A 21,962-nucleotide genomic window follows, 5' to 3' on the forward strand; every position below is an offset into this window, starting at 1 on the left:
TGTGTTGGGACTCCACTGGGTGTTCGAAAAGCCGGTCACTGAACGGGCTATCCTGTCGGATGTGGCACAGCGCACTGCAGCGGTCTTGGGTATGGCGGAGCCTACAAAGAGAGGTATTACACCTTTAAAAGTGAGCTGGGGGAGAGTCTTCTACTCGATGGGAGTGGCGGTAGCAACATCTAAATAGACCCCAGGTGAAAATCACTCATTGATGAACCGGCACTGAGGAAAGCTGATGAAAGCTGAAATGCATCTGCCTAGAGGTTCTCTTTTTTCCTTTGGACTCTGATTTGTATTTGGTAGAGAATAAAACCCTTTGCGAGACGTACCCTGGCTGTGTCGAACCCTTTTTATTGAGAGGGTACTGGACTTCATATATATATAGATATATATATATATATATAAAATAGTGATAATAAATCTGCGCACACCATTGCGTAGCATTTATTATTACTATTCCAACCATACTAAACTTGATCACGCTGCTCCTCTCATATCAGGAATTACCAATGAAACACTTATCAGGGAATCCCCAATGTATTCCTAAGAGAGGGCAGCCTCACAGCAGTGAGAATCCAAAATGGTGGTTTGTCGCTAGCAGGACATGTCACACACTTAAGGCACATGTCCTACCTTTTACCTACAATACACCTTGCCCATAGGGCTAGCTAGGGCCTACCTTAGGGGTGACTGACATGTAATAAAAGGGGGGTCAGAGACATGGCAAACACTTTAGGTGCCACATCACAGCGGCAGTAACACTGCGCGCACAGGCCCTGCAATGGCAGAGGCCTGGGATAGGTTTGAAAGGCTACTCTGATGGGTGGCGCAATCAGCGCTGCAAGCCCACCAGTAGCATTTAATTTGCCAGCCCCGGGTATCTGAGATACCACTTTACAAGGGACTTGCAGGTAAATTAAATATGCCAAACAGGTGCAGACCAATCCTTACCATATTTAACACAGAGAACACACACACTCTACACTAGACAGCAGTGCTAAAGTGCCCAGAGTCCTAAAACCACTAACACCATGTCAGAAAAAAGGCTAGGAGGAAAGCAAAAAGTTCAGGGATGACCCTGCAAAAAGGGCCAAGTCCAACACAACCCCCTTCCAGCCAAAACGTAGGGTAGACCAATCACCACCTAGATGGGCTTCCCTGCCTTGGGCGATAGAACACGGACGCGGGCCTGCAATTGCAGGGGCACACTTCAGTTCTACGCCATTCTGAACCGATGTGGTTCCCTCTGTCAAAGCTCCCAGGACCAACTAAGCTACCCCACTGGTACTCTCTAGTTGTCCTCGGCCAGGACCAGGCACTCGGCCATCCATATATCTCCGGTCCTTGCCATCTCACAGAGTGGGGGACAGTAACCCCTGGCATATAGTAACCATTCTCCACTCTTCCTCTCATCAGTGCTGTTCTAAACTGCCACTGATCCTCCAAGCTAGGGTCCGCACCCTCAGGCTGATCATAAGTCACAGGCGAGGCTCTCCTCCCCCTACCTCTCCTTTTAGGGTTCCGTACTCTCCTCCCTGGAGAGGCACCCTCAGAACACAACTCTCCCACTAGTTCAGGACCTCTCTCCAGCAACTGGTCTCCCAACCTAGGGTTTAAACTCTCAGGTTGTACTGAGGTCAGAGGCGGGGGATCCCTCCCTCTGTACCCCCTTCCAGAGTTCTACACCCTCTCACCTGGAGTGATGCTGATGGAAGAGAAACCGGTCAGGACACTGCTTACAGTCATCCTTCCCTCCAGGTCAGTCAGAACCTGAACCTGGCCTCCCAACCTTGGGGCTGAGCACTTGCCTGGCACACCAGGACTTCTGGGGACTCACACAGTATCCCCCCGAGGGTAACCTATGACTCATGTGTCATGTGACAGTCTGCCTGGCGCAGATCTCCCAACCCCTGTCCATCTGACAGTGCGCAAAGATCCCCCAGGACAGAAGTGGTTTCACCATGGTCACTTCTAGGAGACACAGCCCTTCTGTCTGACCCCTGACCCACTGGTTCTCCCACTGGAAAAACACATCCCCCTCTCACCCCTCAATCTAGACGTCTGCACCCTTAACTTCCAGACACTAGAACCACTGGAGCTCCGTTTACAGATGCTCCAGGTTCTCCTGACACTAGGAGATCCCCCTCAAATGGCCTACTAGTACAGCCTAGGTCCCCAACCTGATGTTGTAGGGAACACTCCAGGCCCTGAGACTGGGTTTCGGGCACCTTCGGACACAGCCCACACTCACTCCTTCTCCACTGAGACAGAATGTGGGCCCCTACACCCCTCTCACTACACCGGGACCTAGCCGGGCTACTCTGAACCTCTCCCACCACACAGGACCGGAAGATACCAGAGCCACTCCTTTTGGGATCACTCCCCAATGCCTCTTCAGATCCTCCGTCACACAGCCAGAGGTCTGCCTTCCGTGCAAGCTCCCTGGGATCACAGAACTCACACTCCAACAGGTGTTGGCATAGCTCCGGAAAACAATTTCTGAACATGTGCTCTCTGATGCCAGATTTAACAGCCCTTCAAAATCATTTGCCATGCTACTCATCACCCAACCTCTCAGTGCATCACAACATTCATCCACAAACTCCCCACAAGACTGTTGAGACAGTTTCCTACTGCCCCTGGACCTCAACCTATACCCTTCAGGTGCAACACCCTCTTCCTGGGAACTAGGTACCACACTCTGGGATCTGGGAGTGGGACTTCCTGCACTGCACTCCATATTGCTGCCACCACTGGACCCCACCCTTACTGGTGAATCCAGACAACTAAAACTGCACTCAGGGTCTAACCTACCCTCCAGAGCTAGTTTTTCTCTGGAGAAGGCCCTTGCTGCCTCCGCCATCCTCTCCTGTGCTAAGACCTTCTCAGTCTCTAGCTTCTTCTCTTCATGGTCCAATGCCTTGAGACTCAACTCCAGGGCCAACAAGGCCTTTTTCTTCTCCAAACCCACCTGCGCTATCTTCTTGGCATACTCCGACTGGAGCGTGTCCAAAGCCAGCTGATGCTCCCTTTCTTTCCTATCTACCCACTCCTCTGGGGACAGGTTAAGGGACGGGGCACTACCCCTGGCACTGGACCTAGAAAGTCACTCCCTATCTATGGGGTCTTCACTATCTAATGGCGTCCCTGCCCTGTCATTTCCTTCCTCTTCTTCCGACTTCTCAGGCCCTCCCTCAAAACCACTACTTAGGTATGCAGAGGGATAATCTGAAAGGTCCACCCAGGGCTCTAAGGGTTCTCCCCTGCAAAGGAACAGTTTACTGAGGATGTTACCCACTATTGGTATCCCCCTCTGTCTGCAGAATTCCTCTAACTCCTCCCGGGTGTACTCCGAACGGTTATCGTCATTATAGACTAACCCCAACATGGCAAGATGCACAACTCATAGTGCAACAGGAGAACACAATTCAAACGAAATGACACTTTTACGAGAAAACAAAATCAGGAAAAATATTCCCCAAACATGTGATTATCTAAATGCAGAGCTTGTAGTGCAACCAGTTCTCGCTGTGGTATTGCGCAAACGCAAGTCCTATCCTCACCTCTGACAACCAATGTTCGAAATGGGATTTATGGTTAGCTAGGGCATGCGTCAAAGCCAGGCAGAAACCACCACTCTTGTCAGGGCAAGGGAGTTACATGCTGAAGATAACCCCTGCTCATCCCCTTGGTAGCTTGGCATGAGCTGTCAGGCTTATCCCAGAGGCAATGTGTAAAGCGCTTGCACAACAGACACACACAGCCGCAACACACTAGGCACACCCCAAAAGAAACTCCACCCAAGGTTATATAAAAATAGCCTTTGTATTATCCAAAACACATTAGAATTATAATCACACATATACACTGTGCCAACTGGCACTGCGCAATATTTACAGGGGATTATATAAACAGGACAGGGCCAATTGGGCCACTGTCAGAACCTTTAGAAAGTACTAGTAGCAAATAAACCACATTAGGCCATAAATCACCAGCATAAACACATTATGCAATAAATCACCATCATAAACACAGTGTGACATTTGGCTTACACATTACGTCAGGCATAAATCACCTTAGGCAGTCACATTAGGGTTAAACACAGTATGCACAATCACATTAGTGCTGCACCTCAGTAATACCTGCCACAGTGCCCATCTCATGCGGCATGAACATCAGGAACTTACTTGGCATTACACTATGCATAAGCATCAGGAGCAGCAGTGCTGTACATCAGACCCTCCTTAGGCCTACTCCTCAGCGGCGACAGGGACCTATAGTACCTCCGCCACAGGGGCACGGTCCCCCAAGCCAATATTCCCCAGCGGGGCCCTGTCCTGGGCTCGACTCGCAGTGCCAACAGAATAAAAAAAGGGGGGGGTCGCAACTCGCCCCTGTCTCCTTCCTTGGAGACCGACCCGGTGCTGCTGAATCCTACTAGGCTGTTCCTGGCTCCCGCTGCTGAACTCGAATGCCCCTGAGCAGGTACGAAGGCAGCTGCCCACGACTCTGGGGTGCAGCTGCGCAAATGCTGGGAATGCCCAACAGGAGCCTCCCGCCCTGGTTCAAAAATGAATGCTGCTCCCACCCTCACGGTAACCAGAGCTTACTGTAAGGAAGCTTAGCCCCATTCACCATTTCCTGGGGGCTGAGCAGTTCTCCTCACAGCCGTTGGCTGTAACACCCGGGAGCCGGAAGAATTCCTACCTCTCGCTGGCTCCGCTCTCCCTTTAGTGACTGCTTCTCCGTCTGCAAGACCATCACTCCGGTGCAGGCACTGTGGTTGGGGGCCCTTCTCAGACCTTCATCTGCTTTTCCTCTTGCCGGTCACCATGCGACACAGGGGGCTCTCCCTCTCCTCACGGGAGCCCCGCTCCAGCCGGTGCTGACTTCCGGCCTTCGTCCATTGCTTAGACTTCGCCCACAGTCAGGCTGCTTGCCTGTCGTCCGCGACACATGAGAGGTGCGGCACTCCTGTTCTCCGGGGAAATGCAGGGTGGGCTCCCGCCTTAATTTAAGCACAGAAATGCGGGGTAGGCTCCCGCCTTTCGACAAACACCAATGTGGGGTGGGCACCCGCTTTCCTCTCAGCTCACTACAGTGCGGGGTAGGCTCCCGCTCCCCTCCGTAGTGGCAGTGGGGGGTGGGCTCCCGCTCTGCTGCAGATGCACCCACCATGCGGGGTGGACACCCTCTCCATAAACCACGTCACCTGTATGTGGGATGGGTTCCCGCTAGACTAACAAGGCACCAGCATGCGGGGTGGGCTCCTGCTTCTCTGCCAGCCACATCGGGAATCCCCACATTGGGATTCGCTCTGCCAATATGGCAGCTCAGCGCTGACACTAGGCCTACTAGTACAGCCTAGGCCTCCAACCTAGTGTTCCCTTAGGGAACCCTCCAGGCCCTGAAACTGGGGTTCAGGCACCTTGGGACACAGCCCACACTCACTCCTTCTCCACTAAGCAGTTTCTCCCAAAATATGTTGTAAAATGCAAAATGTGATCAGGGTCTTTTCTAAAAATGAAATGTACACACCAAGTGGAAAAAAGCAAGGAGTTTGTGCTTCTGAAGGTAGGACATGTTCTAGGAAATCAGGGACTTTGTCATGGAGACAGAAGCAGTTTAAGGAGTTTAGATCTAAAATGATTCAGACTACAGTAATACAACATTTGCTGAAAAGGATCAACAAGTGTAAGAAGAAATTTTCCGCAGTAAAGCAAAAGGAAGATATTGACAGTGTTGTTGAGAAAACATTTGCTCTGTAGAGGAAAGTATTTATATTGATATTGAATAGAATGAGGACACTAGACAAAACAGTGTTGTGAATGAAGAAAATAACCGTGGGCAAGATTGCGGCCGTGCTCTCGGCCGAGTGAGCTGGCGTTCAGGTGCTCTCCTGGATAATTCTACCCACTATTCCTATCTGGCTGAAATCTGGCTGAAAAATCTGATATTCTTTACGAAAGAGATTAAATCTATGGATTCTGTGGCATGTTTTGGCGCTTGGCATTGCTGTGGTCGAAGACCCATGTGTTTTCCCATGCTGTTTATACGGGACCCCTGTGTATCACGCTATTTTCAAGGACATTTGCCCGACTTACTTTCGCGATGGCGCCGAAGACAGTCCCAAGGGGTGCTAGGACCCGTGGCCCACTGCTGGTGTCTGGCAGCCCCAGTAAGGGTGAGGTGGATGTAGGTAATGGAGGCGGCGGAGGACACCGATCAGCGGCGGGGTCTGTCGGAAATGGCTCCGCTGGTGGATCTGCCGAGGCATCACCTAAAGGGGCCCCGATGCGGGGGCGGCAGATGGTTCCCTCAGTCAGGGGTGAGAAAGGCATAAAGGAGCTTTCAGCAAGTTTGTCTGGACTCCCTGCTGGATCGAGAGAGGCACCTAGCTCAGGTACTGCACCTCCATCTGCGATGGCTAAAACGAGCTTGGGGAAGCATGTTAGTAATGGAAAGGGGATGGAGGATAAAAACAGCAAGAAGAAGGCACAGGGGGGCTCATATGAGGACATCATCTATATTGATCCCGTTTCAAGCCATGAGATCTTGGATGTAAGTGCAGGACCACCAGTAGCTGAATTTGGGATCGGTGGCATTTTACAAGAAAGTAGCCTTATGGGAAATGTAGCTCCTCGAGTTGATAATCAGGAAATTGGGTTGTTGGACTTGGTGGTCGGAAATACTTTCACTCCAAATACTGTCACAGACACAATAGATCAGTCGGCCCCTCAAGGTGAAGATTCCACAGAGCTTGGAAAGGAGGGGGAAGCAGGAGATAAATTCTATTCTATGTCCGACCCCTCCCTATCATCAGAGGATGAAAATCCAGGGAAAGACTGGGCGGACGATGATAGCAATGCCAGTGGCTGGTGCTTCGGCGAGGGGGAGCTGGGAGACATGCTTGTCTCTGAAACAGTGCGGAAACCTAGTGAACAAAGGGCACAAGGGGATCTTTTATTAAGTGAGGCTACTGGTTCAACTGGCTTAATGGTTTGGGACTATTCTTGCACTCCTCAGTCAAATGACACTTAAGGCAATACTGTAGGGGTGGCCGCAGGTGCCCTAAGGTCGAGTCAGGGCATCCCTGCTGAGATCACGCTGGCCACTATGTATCAAATTATTATGGACCATCGGGAGGAGACCCAGGTGGAGAGTTCGCAGACCCAGGGTGCCTGTCGTAAACTACAGAACTCCATTCGAAGGGTGGCTAAGACATGCTCAGACTTCGCAATTAGGATTGGGGAGGCCGAAGGTAGAATTTCCTTGTTGGAGGACGAACTTGCAGTACAAAAGGGTCTCACTGATGCACTTCAGGCTCAGAAAGAAGACACAATTTGGAAGCTAACCGATTTAGAGAATCGGTCAAGGAGGAACAATCTAGGGATCCTAGGTGTCCCGGAGGGTAAAGAGGGTACAGATACTCGTCAGTTTGTGGCAGATCTTTTCTCGGAAGCATTTCCGGAACTGAAGTAGTGGAATTGGCAAATTGAGTTGCAGAGAGCCCACCGGTTCCCTTTCAAACAACGGCAGAAAACTAGTCAAGCTATGGATAAGCCTCAAGCTATTTTGATTTGGTTCAATAATTTCTTAGCATGGGAGGCAGTCTATGATCTGGCTAGGCCAGATAGGAAAGGGCAGGGAAGGGGTTTGAATTTTTTGTAAGGCCCGACTTTTGCCAAGTAACAGTGGAGAGAAGGTGGCAACTTCGTCAACTGATTCCAACATTCCAGGCAAAAGGGGCACCAGTCTTTCTGTTAAACCCTGCCAAATTAAAAGTGATATTTCAAGGTCAGACCCGATTTTGTGCTTCTGAAATAACAGGCAAAAGAGTTTTTGCACTCAATGTCAGAAAGGTAAAGCGAATATCTTCTTTTTTTCTTTGAAGGAATGTGCTGACTATTATGGGGATTAGCTGTAGTGTCGTTATTAGAGCTGGGCCTTGCTCTGTGTTATTTTTTTGAGTTGGCATATTCTTTTTTTTCCCCTTCCTTTTGCCTAGTGGGTGGGAGTGTTCCAGGGGAGAGGGGAGGAACCCAACTCTCCATCACAGGTGGACCTTTGGTCCTGTTGCCTCTCAAGGTGGGTAGAGGGGTGGGGGGGCCGGCTAACTCAGGGCTGGCGGGGCTGGTGTGGGAGGTTGGGGGTAGTGGACAGGGGTTTGGGGTTGAGGGCTGGTGAGGGGTGGGAGGAGGGGGGAGGGGCTGGGGTTTGGTTGTAATGTTGTTGTTTTCTATATGTTGTCATGGCACTTGGTATCAAAAGAAACGAGCAAATATTGGTATAGCTTTTAATTCTTATAGATATTATTTGTTAAAGTCTGATGAAGAATATGGTGCTTTCAAAAATGGTGGGTAGAAGGAGTGGAATATCTATATGCTCTTGGAATACCTGTGGTCTGAATGACAGGAGAAAAAGAGGCTTATTGGCCAAGTGTGTACAATTTATGCAAATTGACTTGCTATGTTTGCAAGAGACCCATATACCATGCAGTAAAAGTGGATGGTTGAAGGAACTTGGCCTCGATCTGTTGGCATACTATTAAGAATAATTATCCATTCAGGGATTAAATTGTAGTCCTTTATTGGCAGCACGGTCAAACAGGTACATGCATCTTCCAAGTCCAGGTAGTAATAATTCTTAACAGCATTTCCACCACAAACTTCTACTCGTGGAATATGGAACATCATTGAAATCATTTCATGTCGCATGCAGAGGCATGCGACTGAGGACAAGCAACTTAAAGAAACACAGTCATAATATTAAACAAAGATTGTGATACATACACGCATCAGGGTACTGCAATCAGGGGCATGGCTATTCTGGCAAGGCGCGGTTTAGGGATTTGTAAAAGAGTAAAGGAGGACCGTTTGGGACGGTGGGTGATTATAGAATTTATAGTTAATGGTGTCCTTTTTTCAGTCTGTTCTATATATGGGTCAAATTTGGATGATCCAGAAGTTCTGAATTACCTAAGTATAGAACTTTCCGCATGGCCACATCCGCTGATCTTTTGCAGAGATTTTAATATCCATTTGGACAGTAATTTTAATCTTTCTAGTGATTTTCCATACCAAGAACGGAAAAATAGGACCTTCAAGGCTCTACGGGGATTAGTCAGGGAGCATGGGCTGGTCGATGTCTGGTACAGACATAGATGAGCGGACTCGGGGTACACTTTTTATGTGTCCCCTCATAATAAATTGGTCCGTCTTGACTACTTCTTTATATCATGTCAAATGGCTGAGGGAGTAAGTGTCGAGATCCCCTCTAGGGTTATTTCAGACCATAACCCAATAGTCTTGGAGCTGCCACTTAGAGGCTTTGTAGAAACACTGAGGCCATGGACGTTTGAACGGAAGTTATTGCTGGACCAAGCATACTGTGAGCATATGACCAAGTGGATAGTATAGTTTTTTTAACTTTAACAGGAACACGGCTTCAGAAATTATAGTATGGGATGCGTTGAAGGCGGCCGTGCGCGGTGAGACTCTTAACATCTCTAGCTACCACCGGAAGGCCGCTAAGGAAAAGATGAGGGACTGGATGGAACAGCTTAGGTTGGCTGAGACAGACCTTATAAAGAAAATATGTGGAGGTCAAAATATAGTAGAATGCCAACAGCTATTTACTATCATCAATGCTATAATACATCAGCATTTTGGGGAAGAGCACGCTATTAAGTTTGTGCAATATAGAACTAAAGTTTACGAACTCGGAGAAAACATGGGCAGGGTCCTGGCTAAACGCTTACAACAGAGGGAGGTCTCAAACAGAATTTGCAGAATTCAAGACCAGACAGGCCAGATTCAGGACTCTCCAACAGGGGTCCTGAACGTATTTCAGAATTTTCATTCCCAGCTTTATATTGAGGGAGTAGCTGAGGAAACAGCTTTCAATCGGGAGGAATCCCCTGAGGAGTTTTTTAAGGACCTCCAAACAATGGAGATCACATCTGATCAAAATATGGCCCTTGCGACCCCGATCACATGGGAAGAGATTGAAATAGCTATAACTTCTTTAGCCTCCGGCAAGGCCGTGGGTTCGGACGGGATTCCATTGGAATTCTTTAGATCATTCCGGAATTCACTGTAGCTAGATCTAACATCTTTACTTCAGTCAGCACAAAGGGGACGAATCCCTGATTCCTGGTGAAGGACTACTATAGTAGTATTCAAAAAGAAAGGCAAGCCAGAACTCAACCCATCCTCTTATAGACCTAACCCACTCATCAATGCGGACAGCAAGATTTATTAAAAAATATTAGCTTCCAGATTAGGCAAGGTTATTAAACCTTTGGTTTCTATTTGGCAGCATGGGTTTATCCCTAGAAGGGCCACGACTGATCATGTCAGAAGATTTATTGCTCTACTTGACTGGGCTCAGGGCATGGGCGCTCCAGTTGGACGCTGAGAAAGCATTCGACAGGGTCTCCTGGCGGTTCCTATGGCCTGTACTGCGGTGGAAGGGGATGGGTGTTAAGTTTATCCAGGCGATCCAAGCTCTGTATCAATTGCCGGAGGCTGGGATTCGCATATCAGGACAGGAATCCAAATCATTCAGCATAAGCAGAGGCACTCGGCAGGGGTGCCCGTGCTCTCCTCTTTTATTTTCACTGTACATTGATCCTTTTCTTAATAAGTTAGAACAATGTAGGAATATCAAGCCAGTGAAGGTCAATGATACAGAATATAAGACATTGGCCTACGCTGACGACATTGCGATACTCACTTCTGACATTATCACTGCTTATCCAGCTGTGAAAGATATGGCTGAACGATTTGGTATTTTCTCAGGGTACAAATTAAACACCGATAAGACTCAGATTCTGTATTCTGGCACTGAGTCTTTTGTGGACCTGCCAATAGTCCCTGAAGTAACATATCTGGGGGTCAAGATCACAGCAGAAGTGGATCAAATCCCGGGTATAAACATAGGATCTATGATTGATACAGTTGGTCATACATTGGAGAGACTAGACCATTTGCATCTATCCATGTGTGGGCACAGCAATGTTATTAAAATGGAGGTATTTTCAATTTTTTTGTATTTGTTTAGGACCATTCCCCTAGAATTCACTGCTACTTGTTTTTCTAAGATTGAAAGGATGTGCTTTAGCTTTTTGTGGGGATATCATAGAGCAAGGAGAGCGGCCACGTGGCTGACTCTTCCAAGACTGCGGGGGGGGGTTGGGATATCCCCAATTTCTTGCTGTACTATTGGGCATACATGCTGCAACATGTGGGAGTACTTTTAGTGGGGGACAAAGCTGAAAGCTCGGAGGCGGTTAGACAAACTATCTATGAAATAGGGATGGGGGACAAAGCCAAGCATTGCTTGGTTAAGATCTTAGAACCTAGTTATTATAAAAAAGACCAGATTTAAAACAATTAAGGCAGCTTACTTGGTCTGGAGAAAGATACGGTCTAGACTAAAGATACCTAATATTAATGGGTATACGCCATTATCGGCCTGTGGGATTCTGCCACCAATTTTTCAAGATCAAACCACATTCAGATGCCGAAATGTTGGAATTAGTACCTTGGGTGATTTAGGTCACAAAGGTCACATGGCTTCTTTTTGTGTTTTTACAAGAAAAGTTTGGTTTGGACAACCAAGACTTTTTTAAGTATCTACAGATCCGTAGCTTTTTAGGAAGTAAGATGCCAGGCCTATCTTTAAACCTTGGAAAGCTTTGATTAGTAGAACTAATATGCAGTGAAACTCGTATAAGGGGAGTTTATCAACATTTATTGGAGGCTCTCCCGGATGATATATCTATTCAGAATAATAAATGGGATAGGAAATTTGGGAAGGAGGGGATAAATATTGAGGATTTGCTTATTTTAGCCAACCAGATCTTAATAACTGGAAGTCTAAGGAGTCAGCACTTCATGTCCATTTTTTACCTTTATTATACTCCGGCAAAAATGGCAAAATGGGGAGGGATACGGGAGGGAATATGTAATAGATGTGGGACCGCGTCAGCTGACACTGTTCATATATTTTTCTCTTGCCCCAGTTTAGCGCAATTTGTTCAGAATATTACATTTGTTTTGACTAAGGTTTTGGGGATCCCATTAATAATAACTGCAGATTTGGTAATCCTGGGGGTCGATGGAAGCATGAATAGATCTCAAACTACCATCGGGTTTTTGTTCATCTCAGTGGCTATAGCTCGACTTTGTAGCACATCCCAGTGGATCAGCCCCGATCCCCCCACTTTCTGCAATTGGCTCTCTAGGCTCCTAGCCATATATAATATTGAATTTTCTGTTTATCGGCTGAAAGGGGGAAGGAGGCGGGAGAGGAAACAGAAGGTCTGGGCTCCTATAACAAAATGGCTACAGTAAAACTGGATTGAATAATGTTGAAATATTATGTAACATACATTTCTAAATATGTGTAAATATCGCCCTGCCGAAAAGTTATATTGCCAAGACTCTTAGTATACAGTTTGTAATTATTTGGAATATGGAGTCATTTGCTCTCCCTGGTGTAGAATGTACGCTGGTTGCTCGATTGGGGTCTTGTAAATGTGCCAAATGTGTAGTTTATGTCCATTCTGGCTTCTCTTTTTTCTCTTTTTCTTTTTCTGTGCCGTCTCTTTTACTTTCTCAGACTTGCTTAAGAAGTATAATGAATTGTATATTATTTGTGAATTTTCCATATGTATACATGAAATCCTTTTTCGTGTCTTTGTTTTGCTTATGCCTTTTCTTAAGAAAACAACAATAAAAATTAGAAATATTTTTTTTAAAAAGAGAGTGTTGTTGAGAAAACATTTGCTCTGTAGAGGAAAGTATTTATATTGATATTGAATAGAATGAGGACACTAGACAAAACAGTGTTGTGTATGAAGAAAAGGACCGTTAGAAAAAGGCATATTAATAGAACACATTTTTGCAAAATTTTTAAAGGTGAATGGAAGCGTACCTCTAGTACAGAACCATACTTTAATGAAGAAAGCTATTTGCAAGATAAATCAATAGTGCATGCACTTGATTTTAGCTGGTCAATGTTATAAAGTAAAAGATGGTACTCCTGATGCATAAGAGGAGATGGTTCCTCAGAATGTAGAGGAAGTCATAGCTGAAGAGGTGCCAGGAAGGCGTACACAGGCCTCAGTATACAAATGGAACTATAATACTATTTGCAGTCTTCATCATTATTTATTTTTAAAATGTATACGTGATTTTCCACGCAGAAGTATCAAACAGAAAATTACAAAAGTGAGGAAATACAGTAATTTACAGGGACGTTCATAGGCAGGTCTTTCAAAGAAAGTTTGCAGAAGTACCTTTCATCATTTCAGGATGTTAGCTGTAGACCACTCCAAAATATGAACTTTGGTTAGACAACTCCAAATGAGCTCCAGAAAGGACTAAAAGGAAGAATTGTGTATTCACCTTTAGATTTTAAACAGAATATTGAAACTATAGGGGTAGATAGAAATATTGAGGTACCACTTATTGCTTTAGTAAATGATGTTCCAACGATGAGTAGAAAATTTGACAAGGGTTAGTAGATGTTAATAAATTCAAACAAGCATTGGCATAGCCAATAGGTCTCGCTTTTGGGACCTTATAAGTATTTAGTTATGCAGCACAATATCCTTGGTGCAACAACATCAACCGTTGCATGGCTAAACACTTATAAGGTCCTAAAGGTGAGACCTATTGGCTATGCCATTGCTTGTTAGAAATTGTCAGGCTCTTGAACAACTCTGGAGGCATGATTATCAAGCTACAAGTAAAACTTTCATACAAAGCTTACAAAATATTTAAAAAACTGTCAGAACTTCCAGATACTCATAATGTACCTCCCACAGCTCGGCCAAAGCGATCTTTAAAACTGCCAATTCCTTCCTCACGCCCATTTGCTATTCCAATTTGATTGTACCATTCAAGACCTACGTAATTACCTTTAATATTTTTCCATGATAAAATATGCGCTATTTGCCGTTTAATTTTAACTGATGCCTCTGTTGATTGCTTCCACTATTAAATCTGGTTGTCCTCGTGACCCATGTCCAGCAAACATTCTGTATTTTATTTTTTGATCCAAAGCGCCAACTCTCACTGATCTGGGTAATACCCCTTTTTTAGTCAAAGTTTTTCTTTATGCAGATGATTTGCTAATTTTAGACAGTACTATTACTGCCCTTTAGAGGCACTGATCACTCGAAACGTATTTAATACAAACATAACATTCTCATAATCAGTACCAAAAAAACACAAATCTTACAAATTGGGGGCAAAAGAATTTCATTTAATTGGGCCCTAATTAAAGTACGACTTGAGCCTGTAGACACCTATAATAATATCTGGTAGTGATATTTAATAAAGAAAATTACATTATAGAAAGCCTGTAGAGTACACCTTGGCTCACAGCAGATTATGTTCTAAAGCCTTATATGTACTAAGGCAGACAGGTGGTTGAACCATTTTCAAAAGCTCACTCTGCGACTGAGTCAATTGTAAATTATGGCATGGCCGGGTGACTAATATGAGGTTTTGTTCATTTTAGAAACACTGAAGAAAATGTGCTTCATAAAACTATAATCTTACCATCATGGGTCAGGCTTGAAGGCAGTATTATTTCACTGTGTTGCATTTTGTTTTAGATAATAATAATGTCTAGGCAATGGTTCACCTCAAGTTAACACTTAAATGCAGCAATCTGTAACTGAAAGGTGACCTCCCACTGTGAAGCTAAGGGCCAACCACTGCAGGGCAACAGAAGTTGCTACGTTTTCAGTAACTTTCGATACGTTTGAGCTAGAGATTCTTTTTGTGTTAAAATATGCAAACTCTGCAGAAGCTAGATTATGTGGCAAATGTGGAAAATGCTGTGACATCACAATCGTAAAAATCAGCAAAGAAATTATTTTCAGGTGTAGCACCTACACTCTGGAGCGGTCTCCCAGTTGATGCGAGGCCTTCAGAACAGTAACTCAATTTTGGTTAAAAAAAAAAACTGAAAAAAAGTTCTTGTTCAAACTATATCCGGAGTAGTGGTTGTTCTCTCTAGCTATAAGTATTCTCTTTTTTGCTCTCCTCTTCACTATCGTTAGGCTAATCATACTCTCGTGTCTAATTTGTTACTGCCTAATACAGTTTATTTCCCACCTCCTGATTTCTTGTGTCTTGTATCCCCCTCCCTCCTCGTGTGTCGAGCTGTGGTTTTAAGGCTTAGTCTTAGATGCACATAATTGATTCTAGTTACATGGCTCCTTACATTGATGATGTATAACAACGCTATGCTTTGTGTTGTCTATTGCACAGCACGCCGATGCCTTTTGAGCTGAATGTACTCTGTAGGAATACGTAAATAAATGTACGATCACATCATTTCAGCGGCCCTGCTTATTTGGGGTGTAAATGCTGATTTCTTAGAGTTCTCAAACACAACAGGCACGCGAATACAGTGTGATGCAGTTGTGTGACCAGGATCACACAATTTAGTTGACGGGGAAAGCCGGGATCCGTGCTCAGATTAAGACTCTGGTTACTTTAATAGCAATTTGCCATGAGACTACAACTTGTTTTTTACATGTCCCGTCTCTCTGTGTGTCTGCATGTTCTCCCTCCTTCACCGGGTGACGTTATCTCTGACAACCCTCTTAAATTAATCACCCACCACAAAAGTGTTAATCCCGATAATTGATATTAAAGGGTTCACCCTTCAAAAAGAAAAAACCCTTATTTCACCCGATTTGGTGAGTTTAAATGTTTAAGATTATGCAGTTTCTCGAATATGTATTCACCAGTAACAGGCCATTTGTTTATGCACAGAGCCCAACAAACAAGACAGAATGCAACACTCCGGGTTTAGTGTTGGTGGGGTGAAGCAGAGGGCAGTGCTTTGGGGTATCCTTCACCACCACCACATCAGGCCTCCACCATTTACCTGCCGGCTCGTGCCTCCATGTGTACTAGACCCGTGCCCCTGTTCCCCACACAAGCAGAGGAGACTCTGTGACATGCATGTCTTACCTGTTGAATAAAATGGTAGCTCCGCACACCTGGCCTGTCATCAGGCACGCGCTCTCGGCCGCTGGGGGGCTCAGGTCCAGAGCAGGGGCGCCATCTCAAGTGCAAGCTACAGGAAAAGCACACAACGGCATTAACACTGGGGTTACAGGCAGTGTCCCTCCACTGCCGGCCTCCTGCAGGCTGCTTCCTCTCCGAGAGGCAGCGCGCGGCCACGCAATCAGAAATCACCAGCATGCCAAACTTCAAGAGAGACGTTTGCAGCTGCGGCGCGTGGTCTGTCAGTGCCACTTTTGTCTTCCCAGCAGCCCTCCGCATCCCCGGACCTGTCACAGGAGCGGGAAGTAGGGAGCACGGGAAGACGTGCAGAACCTGAAGATTGTAGCGCCAAGAGGCAGAGTCCAGCTAGGGGGGTCCGGAGGACGGCAGGGGAGAGGGGGAGAGACCAGGAGAAAGCACCAGGAAGCGGAGGACTCATTCACCTGCTTGAAGTGCCGAGGAGCATGCGTGTGCTGCTAACGGGGGCTGGTGGTATGAACGGGGCTTAGAGGAGGAGGCAGCAGGGGGAGAGGAGAGAGGAGAGAGGAGAGAGGAGGGGGCCTGCGCCTGTTTCCCTTGCGGGAGCGAGCAGGGGCACCATATGTTTGCAAGTTAATTACAAACATATGGTGTCAAAGCTCGCTCCCGCAAGGGAATCGCCAGACGTGCACACATTGGCATTGAAAGCAATGCAATGCGTGCACGTTTTTGGCAGAAAAGGCAAATCGATTCCTAAAGGTGTCCTCCTATGCACCGCATGCGCTGTGTAGGGAAGACCTAAAAAGCAATATTATACCTAGTAGAAAATAATGTTGGGGAAGGCAGGCTCAGAGGAAAGGCCCATCTGACAGGGCAGGAAGGCAGGCATGGACCCAGGCCCTAGGAGGACCAGGCGGGCCAGCCCGGGCCCTGACAACAACTGGCGGAGAACCTCTGGACAGCAAGGGTATCCAGAGTACCCTTTCCCTAATAATCTGGAGGAAGGCTACCGCCCTTTCTTGTAATCTGTGCACACAAAGTGACAGAGGGTACCACTGGTGCAATCACACCTGACCTCCTTGAGCTCTGCCTGGCTTCAGGAAGCAAATGAGCCCCTCATCGGAACTTGCAGGGCAGCCGGGATGACGTATCCATTGAAACAACAGCTGAGACTGGCCAAGCAGTCCATCCCTAAATGGATAAGTGTGCCAGATCAATCGGCGTTTACACTGCTGGCTCGGGCCTCCCCTGGTAGGCTACCCTGTGTGAGGATGTGGGCTTTGCATCCCTACCTGCTCTCATGGAAGGCAGGCTCAGAGGAAAGGTCCATCTGACAGGGCTGGGAGGCCCAGAGTTCAGAGGAAAGGCACATCAGGCAGGGCTGGGAGGAAGGCATGGACTCGGGCCCCTGGGGGCTCCAGTAGGCCAACCCAATACCAGGTGTTATCCGGCAGAAAACCGCTGGACCACAAATGGGTCTGGAATACCCTGTCGCTAGTAATCTGGAAGATGGCTATCTGTTTTCCTTGTAATCCATGCACACCATGTAACAGAGGGGACAGAAGGAACAAAGCACCCCACCTCCTGGAGACCTGCCTGGGCTCGAGGAAGCAAATGAGCCCTCCTTGGGACTTCCAGGGCAGCCCGGCCATCTGGTCGCACCATTGGAAAGCATTGCGCATGACTAGATGGCTAAGCTTGAAGGACGGCCATCTATTTGTGCTGTGCCTTAATGGAAGGGTTTCTGCTTGTCCTTGGAGGGGACAGGGACTCTGCGTCCTGGGTGCCTGAAGCTCCAGCTGGGCCTTAGGCATGGGGCTGTGAGGTGCTCCTCAATACCTCCAACCGGGAGACAGGCGGCAGCTTAACATGCAGGTGAATCGGGAGGTCTTTACTGGCCTGATGGACCCCTGTCTCAGGCCCTTGGAAGATGGAGCCTGGGGCGGGAGCACACGCCTGAGGGTCTGGCAGGGCCCACGGGCCCCAGGGCCTGTTCAGAGCTCCAGGACCCAGCCACGCAGGGGAGGCCTCCCCGGATCTGTGGGACCCCGTCCAGGGGGATTGTTTATGTGGCCGCAGGAGTACAGAGCCCAGGATGGAGGCCCCCCTCCAGGGCCTGCCAGGACCTCAGTCAGAGCTTCTGAACCCAGCCAAGCAGGGGAAGCCTCAATGGTCCCCCATTCTGGGCACTTGGCAGTGCGTCAGGCCAGAGGGCGGACTGTGGGTGCTTGGGAGTGCGTGCCCCCGGGACCGGCGGGGCTCAGTCAGAAATCCTGGGCCCAGCCACACTGGGGAGGCCTCCCCATGCCCCTAGGCCCCCATCCTGGGCACTCTGTCATGCGGCAGGCCAGAGGACGGAGCCCAGGACAGGGGACCCCCAACCCAACACCCACAGGGTCCCCGGTCAGAGCTTCAGAACCCAGACAAGCAGGGGAAGCCTCCCCACATGCTCATTGGGGCTCTGGGTCCTGATCAGAGCTCCTGGACTTGGCTGCACAATGGGGGGCCCTCCCCAGGCCTGTGGGCCCCCTTCCCAGGCACTCTGCCATGCACCAGACCAGAGGTCCCCCACCCCAAGTCAGAGCTACTGAACCTGGCCAAGCAGGAAAAGCTTCCCTTGTGCCCTTAGATTTTGGACCCTAGCTCAACCTTCACCTAGGGAATCCTAGCCACTCTGCATATTTTTTTAAACTAAATACCAATGGCTATCCACGGTGGGCTGACTTGCATGGCTCTCACCACATTGTATTACCCAGAATCCCCTGCAAACCTCAAACTTTGACTAAAAAACACATTTTCATCATATATCTGTGATAGAATTTTTGGAAACTGCAGGAAGACACAAACTTTCTTCCACCTGGCATTCCCCCAAGTCTCCCGATACAAATGGTATCTCACTTGTGTGGTAGACCTAGTGCACGCAACAGAAAACGGCCCAAAATGCAACATGGACGCAGCGCATTTTCCCACCGAAAACTGCCCCTATTTTCCCAATTGGCTCATTTCACTTTCAACGTAATGACAGGGAGAGATTGTCATTACACTAAAAACATGTTTTAAAAGCCTCGGGCGGCAGGGGAAGCTCTTTCCCTGCTCCCAAGGCTGAAAAATAAAAAAAAAAGGAAATCCCTCTGCTGTTTTTTCGTACGTGTGCATAGGACGGAAAGGTTCTGTCCTCTGAACACAGCATCGCAGCATGCAATATATAAGTCTTACCGGAATCAGAGTGCATTATTGTTGTTTTTTTTGTTTTCTCCTTTCTAAATGTAGCGTATGCATACCGAGGTCTGTCATCATTGCGTATGGACGGCGTTCTGTCTGATGAGGGCTCAGGTTCAACAGGAAGTGGGTTCAGGGTGTAACATTCAGGAGCTGCCAATGTCTGTCACTTTCTTATGTTGGTTTTGCACCTGACAAGTTTTAATGTTTGGTGCTGTGGAGTAGTGCGCTGCACTGATGTATGCATGACTGTGCATTGTCAGTGTCTTGTTCCTTTGTTGACGTGTTGTTCTTCTGGGAAATGGAGAGGAGATGGCAAACATTTCGACTTGCTATTTTGAATGCTTGTATATAGGTTTGGCATGTTTGACAATTGTCTAGTGTGCAATGAAAGTGGATAATATAATGATGTTTTCTTTAGTTCAAAGAAACTGGGTTTGTGGTTACTTGGTTTTACTGTTCTGTCCTGTGGCTAAAATAAGGAGATAATGTAGTGTAGTGTTTCTGAATAAATTGGCCCTGCATACATGCAGTGGAATTTTGAGTGTGGTTGTTGAGAGTTTGTGATGATGCATAGAACGTGTGGCAGGGGGGAGCCTGACAGTAGATTACAATTGGAATGGAGAATGGAGCCCTGTATGAATAGTTGGAGCTATGGTTGCCCCTAGGACCTAATGTGTAATAATTATACTCAAGTAAATTGAATTTATCGTTTGATTACTTAAAATCAGGACAATTATGATAAAAAGAGAAGGCAACACAATTCATCTTAAATACAAAAGAAAAAAAGGCTAAAACTATTAAAAGGTAAACATTAATACAAGATATTTTAAAAAATGTGGAAAAATGTTACTAAAATAAATTGGAGCGTAATGTCCTTATTTTTAAATATACAACCCAGCCACTGACTTTCAGAAAAAATGAACGGGAGCAGCATCGGTAAGTGCCTCAGAGTGGAATAGAGAACACGGAAGACCAAGTATGTTCGTGGATGTACAAGTTACGGCGCTGATACTTGCAGTCCTTCAGTTCTGAGCTTTTTTGCCGTTTTAAAGACGAATTTAGTAAACGTGATGTTGAGCATAGTGTTTTCAGGATTCATTGCTGCTATGATGGCTTGCGGGCATTATCGGGCTCCATGTTTAATCCATTCGTCCTGCAGCAAGATCCTTCTATCATTAAGAAAGGCGGGGCGGACACACACCACGCGCTCATTTGATTCTGAGTGGGGCCCACACCCCCTGCACTTGGTGTCGTCGCTTGAGCGGCACCATGCTGGCAGATGTATTAGAAAGGGCCATTCACCCATCCTCAGTGCCATAAACCTTTTCTTCCAAAAAAGTGCATAAGTGCTTGGAAAATAAGGGGCCTCTGATGTAGGTTTGAGCTCCCCTATTATGGACCAGGCATGTTTTCTTTTGGACAATTCTGCCTTGTCAAATTCTTTTGATGGACAGTCTTAATGCCTGCTGGGGTGGGTTGGTACACAAACATTGAATACCAGATGATTATGGACTCCAAATGTCTGTCAAGTGACGGGTCTGCATTCAGGTTCGAAAGGGCCAGTGCCAGAGGGGTCGCCTGCCTAGTTAGTGTTTGCGCTATTTAATTTGGCTGTTTGCCTGTTTATTTTATGGTCTGGTGGCGTAGTATTTACTGTTGTTTTCCTCAATATTGCCCCAAACATTGCATCCAGTAAGCACAAATGAATGAACAGCTCTTCTCTGCATTGGCTGCGGTGCGGCAAACGCAGAGACCGCCATGGGCGGCCATAGGGACAGCTACGCCACTGTGAATGCAGCCTCCAATGCTTTGCAAAACATGTTTACAGTGTCTCGTTACAAGTTCAAAACTGCCCCAATTGCAAATGTGTGAACTGTTTTTAGCTTTCTGATATGCTAATGGGGTCCACATTTATTTTTGTGCCCCGGCCTCTTTTTGTCCCAGTTTGACCCTGACTCTATTCTAATATCTTGCCCGTCTTTAAGTTGCGGAGAGAGCACGCCTTTTCTTACCTTGCTCGCAAAGCCTGGAATAACGCATTTGATCTTCCACCTCTATCCTAGAATTTTGCAAGAAACTGAAAACAATCGGTTCGCAGTCAGGACAATGTCGGGATAACCTGGGAGATAGACGCACCCAATAAATCTTTTCATAACACATGTTGCAATTTCCATGAAAAAATACACTTCATTTAGAGTACTTTGCAAATATCACAGGCACTTTAATAATGTGTACTTTTGAAAGTTACCTAGTCATTGCTTTTTCTCTTTGATGGACACTTCAGTCTGGAACATTACTCATTTTGCATCTGTCTGTAAACCAACAATTCTCATTCGTGCATGAGATGTACTTTTTCCCAAAGGGAAATGATTGACAAGAAAAAGTGTAAATTTCTTATATGAACAAATTGGTTTGGAGGGCTTGACAGAAATAATTTTATTATGTGCAGAGCAAACACTTTTGTAACATTTCTTAGCAGACTTTCCTGCTCAGCACGACGTGTGAATAAGGCAACATTTCTATTATAAGTGGTCCCCTGTATATCAAAGATGCTTCCCCTCAATGATCAAAATAGAATAATGTCAAACTCCAAGGGGGTCATGTATATCGGGTGGATCGCCGGCAATCCGCCCTCCAAATGTCCCTGATTCACCCCCGCCATATTAGTATGGTGAGGGGCACTGCGGCGGACGGAAAGACTGTCTGCCGCGGATTCCCGGC

At 46.8% G+C, this 21,962-nt stretch overlaps 1 long non-coding RNA gene across 1 annotated transcript in view; it reads right to left on the reverse strand.

Moving 5' to 3' along the window:
- The window catches only part of LOC146783959 (uncharacterized), a 71,682-nt gene extending 50,396 nt beyond the window's left edge, over positions 1–21,286 (reverse strand). Inside the window, exons 1-2 of the long non-coding RNA XR_014970601.1 lie at positions 21,254–21,286; positions 16,005–16,110 (exon numbers count right to left, since the gene is read on the reverse strand). This is a non-coding gene — a long non-coding RNA (uncharacterized LOC146783959). The remainder of the gene's footprint in view (positions 1–16,004; positions 16,111–21,253) is intronic.
- Between the last annotated feature and the right edge of the window lie 676 nt (positions 21,287–21,962).

Source organism: Triturus cristatus, chromosome 11 (genome assembly GCF_964204655.1).
Source record: "Triturus cristatus chromosome 11, aTriCri1.1, whole genome shotgun sequence".
In the NCBI taxonomy this organism is placed as follows: domain Eukaryota; kingdom Metazoa; phylum Chordata; class Amphibia; order Caudata; family Salamandridae; genus Triturus; species Triturus cristatus.